The sequence below is a fragment of the Myotis davidii genome, unplaced genomic scaffold, assembly GCF_000327345.1.
Source record: "Myotis davidii unplaced genomic scaffold, ASM32734v1 scaffold221, whole genome shotgun sequence".
In the NCBI taxonomy this organism is placed as follows: domain Eukaryota; kingdom Metazoa; phylum Chordata; class Mammalia; order Chiroptera; family Vespertilionidae; genus Myotis; species Myotis davidii.
Window position 1 is genome coordinate 5,347,417 of NW_006293349.1, and position 4,982 is coordinate 5,352,398.

Sequence of the window (4,982 nt, forward strand, 5' to 3'; positions counted from 1 at the left end):
GACTCAGAGGCCTGCACCGGCAGGTGGGGAACGTTGGAATCCTCCATCACTGAGGCAAGCAAGCCTCATGTTAGTTTCAAATGCCTGGCTGTCGGCTGCCACCTTGGCTGACAGTTAATTTGCATATCTCGCTGATTAGCCAATGAAAAGGGTAGCGGTCGTACGCCAATTACCATGTTTCTCTTTTATTAGTGTAGATTATTCCTACCATCCAGTATCCAACATGGCTGGGCAGGACCTCTGCTCAGGGACTCACAGGTGCCCATTCAAGCCATGAGCCTGGGCTGCAGTCTCTGCGAGTCTCTGCCGGGGGTGGGACTGCTTTGGAGCAGACACAGCTTGCTGGCAGAATTCAGGTCTTTGGGTTAAGCTTTAGGTTTTCTCTGCTGTGAACTAGAAACTTCCCCAGTTTCTAGAGGCTGCCCACAGTTCCCTGTACCAGGGGATTTCCCGATAAGCTTGTTTCATTCTGCAAAGCCAGCAAAGGAAAGAGACCTCAAGTGTTGAGGCACTATACATCCTGTCATCGTTTCCATCTTCTCCTCCTTGGAAACAAGTCATGGGCCATGTCCACATCCAAGGGGAGGAAACCACACAAGAGCTTGAACATCAAGAGTTAGGTAGCCTATGTTAGCCTATCATATCTTAGCCACTATTATCTTCTTAATTTTGGTAACTGTGCCTATCTTCTGAGCATGTGATTTTAATAGATTTTGGCAACTGAAATGCTCTCTCTACCCCTCCCCTGGAACCAGAGAAGTGGGAGTGTGATAAAAGTTAAATAATCATGGCACATAACAGTGATAGGTTCAAGGATGATCTGACTCGCAACTCAAGGCAAACCCAGCAGAATCATTCCCTAAAAATGTTTTTCCCCATAGTTTATAGCAAGATCTCCATTTCCTTTGGTCTAAAAAGTCCTTGTTTCTATAATGAAAGGAATCAAAAGAAAAAGCAATTACACTGAGACTTGTTGAGTCCCACTTTTCCTTCTTCACTTTCAACTGACAGAAATTTCGAGGGAAATAAGTATAATGATTTCTGGATCTGAATAATCATTACCACTGTGCCTGCTCCCCAAAATGAGTTGAGTAAAAGTCAAGTGATATTTTAAACATAGGCACCACCTGGGAAAATGGTTTTTCAATTGGTGCCATGATGTACAATTTTGCTTACAAAACATTTTCCAAAAACTCCTATTCTTCAGAAATATTAGTTGGCCCTAAATTTGCTTTTCCATGGCTTTTCCATTTATTAGTTGTATTTTTCCTCATCTGAGACAGGTTCTTCTTCATTTGCCAAGGTTTAGAAAATATACTTCTTGTGAAATCTGAACAGGTCTGGGCTGAATAATTTAAACAGTGGACGCATCTTGGTCATTTCTAATTCATCCCACAATAATGCAACTGGGAAATGCTGGGAATATGACTTCCAAGATGATTATTTTTATCAGTGTTATCATAAACCGTGATTAGCATTTAAATGTCAAGTAAAAACTGCAATAGTGATATCCTAATAATTAGTACAACTTTTATGGAGTGACTTGTAAATGAAGCACAAGTAGATATTTCCAGATGCTGGAACATTTACTGCCTGAATGAGCCCATTATCCTGATTATGGCGATTTGAACACACTGGGGCAGCCACTTGGCTCATGCTGACCCCCAATCATTCATTCTCATGGATTAAGGGCCTGAGGATAAGAATCATGATGGCCAAGATACTGCATGACTTGAATTCAATTGGTTTATTTCTAATAAGGCTATGATTATGGTTACAGAGAGTGAACTCTTCTCATTTTAATAACTGGTTAAATCCCTTTCTCTGTCATATCTAGAAGGTAATCAAAATTATATATATATATACTTCTTGTGAAATCTGAACAGGCATGGCTGGATAATTTTAAATTATCTCTTCTTTAAAATACCCAGAGATGCTCTTCCTGCTTAAATGTGTATCAGACTTGCCAGTGAAGCTGAAATACCCAAAACATCATCACTGTTAATTGTTTATCAGATGGTAGGATAGATGGATATTCAAATGTCCATGCTGGAACTTATTTTCCTGTTTCAACAGGAGAAAGGTAGATTTTCATAAGCCTCTTCCTTCACTATAGAAATTACTATCTTATCTAATAAAGAGGGAATATGCAAATTGACCATCACGCCATAATGGTCAAGATGGCTGCGCCCACAGTGGAGGCAGGATTCCCATAACACAAGAGCGCTGCACCCACAGTGGAGGCTGAGTTCCCCTAATGAGCCTTAATGAGCAATCAGCAAGGACCTGAGGCTGCACCCCCTGCTTGGTGGGGCTTGACAGGGGACCTCAGGCAGCGCCCCCTGCACTAGCGCCAGGTTGGGGGCCTCAGGCCACACCCCCCAGCCTGAGCCAGGGGACCTCAGGCTGCATTCCCCACCCAGGCGCCAGGCCAGGTGACCCTGAGGCCACTCCCCACTACCTGGCAGGGCTTGATGGGGGTGAGACTGGCTGGGTCTAGATCTAGCCCAATGGGGGTGGGGCCGGCCGGGTCTGGGTCTTGTGCAATTTCAAGGTGCATGTGGGTAGGCGGGGACTTGACTCTGGTTCCCGTGGCATGCCCCAGACTCTGACAGGAGGAAGATTTTCATATACATTTTACTAATTTTCTTTCATCTCTGACACTTCTATTATAGAGAAAGGGAAAATAGCAATATTAAAATATTTCCTCTAATTAATTCCCTTTTAATGTACATGAATTTCGTGCACCAGGTCACTAGTTTTGGATATAAATGCCTATCATGCTGTGTTCTAACTTCTAGAGACAAGTTTTATTATTATATCCATTATTTTATAATAAAAACTCAGGACCTAGGTATTCAAAAATATTTATTAACACTATTTGTTAGTTCAAGAAATACAGTTGAAGAAAACATTCATTAATGTTTGAAATTTGGGAGAATGTTTGATATCTATTAAGAAATGTCCATAGATAGATATAGATATGCATGTATATATACACACACTCATCTGTATATGTGTCTCTATATAAGTATTATTCACTTCATGTACATTTATTTCAGCTTATAAAACTGATTTTCTAATTATTTATTTTGGGAGGCATATTCAAAGGAACATGCACTTTCACTATTTAGACATTATTAAAGACATACCTAAACAAGAAGATCCTGTGGAGAACTGTGGTAAAAATTTAGTGCTTAGATTATACAAAATATATTAGCATTTTCCATTATGTAATAGTGCCTGAAAAATATAAAGATACTTCTATCTTAGAGACAATTTGAAATTAATAATTATTATCAGTAACAGTGATATTTAAAAGGCTATATACATTATTTTTTTAAAAAAATCAAAATTTAAGTTTTATATAACTTGTATTTACCTTTGTATTGTTATGTAATATAAAGAATTTTTATGAAGATAGTAATCATCACAAACATTTCAGAAATTGTCTCCCAGAGATAAAGGAGAGTAGAGGAAAGAAAGCAATTTGTTTAGCAAGTGGTGGAGAAAAATGATGAGCTGTGAAAATCACTGTTGAAATTGCACCTGATTTAAAAAAAAAAGTTAGGGAATTTACCATGAATGTTTGTAGAAGTAAATTAGGTAAGGTGGGTTCAACACATGTATCATTTGTGTTGAGTCTGACATCCCTCAACACAGAGAATATAGAAAAGGCACACCTGAGTTTATTTTTTTGGCATAGGAATGCCACCGCTCACTAGCATTCACATTCAATTGGAAAAGATTAATCGCATGGCCCCCTAAGCCCTCACTGACAGAATGAGAGAGGTAGTGCATCAGCATGTTTTGCAAGAATTGGAGAATATTTGTCAATAGTAGCAATCTCTATCCTTGAGTCTAATACTACTGGGCTGACCCATGACATCTCAGCTACTGAGAGACATATAAAGTAGGACACCAATTAATTGGCATGAAAACATATTGCGACAGGTACTGGATACAGTGTCCCCATCATCACAATTAATGTTTAATGAGACGATGTTACCTTAGCCTGGTGAATCCTAATGCATCTGTCTCACACTGAAGACAGAAGTGCCTCCAGAGCCCATATGTTTATGCTCTGGGGCAAGGACTTCAGTGACTGGTGACGGTCCTGCTTGAGTGACAGGTTCTTTTCTTGATAGATGTGGACATTCAGGTATTAAAGATGTGTGGCTAGCCTAATACCTTCCATGTCTGTAGATAATTTTTGTTTTTCTCATTTGTTCCACTATATATTGATTGTAATTCAAACTTTCATATTTTTATCATTTTCAGTTTCAGAGGTAGATAATTTACTTTGTTCTGTGACTTTTAAAAAGAGTTAATTAAAATAGTTATTGTTTGAATATTCTATTGTAGTTTTTCCTTTGCATAATTTTTTCAGTAATATTATGTAACTTACTTATTCTGTTATATTATTTATAACAACTATAAATAATACTAACAGGGAAAGTGATAAAAATAAAACTAGTATTCTCCCTTTCTAAAATGGAATTGCAATAACTCTAGTTTTTAATAAATGATTGACAACAGCATCTTCTTCAATTTCCTTTTAGATTTTATCATCAAGCACATGTTCATCTCCAGTCTTATTCATTTAAAAGTTCAATACATTAGCTTTCACTTTGGATATAAAATTCAGGGCCAGTAAAATATACTAAAAATATATCTCTTTCAAAGAAAAGGCAAATATTACATTTTCTATTTCAATTTAGAAGAACTCAATGGAAAGTGATATAGATTTTAAAGGATTGATGATATAAAAGAACACATCAAATATTTTCTAGACTGTTGATTTTAATAATTCAGTTTGCTCTAAGTATATCATTCAACTAATGTGACAACACTTTCAGAATAAAACACTTCTTTATGTCTATTCATATTTACTGCTTATAAGCATTTTAAATTAATTCAATCACCTGTATAGGAAAGAACATAAAGTGATATCTCTCTCTCTCTCTCTCTCTCTCTCTCTC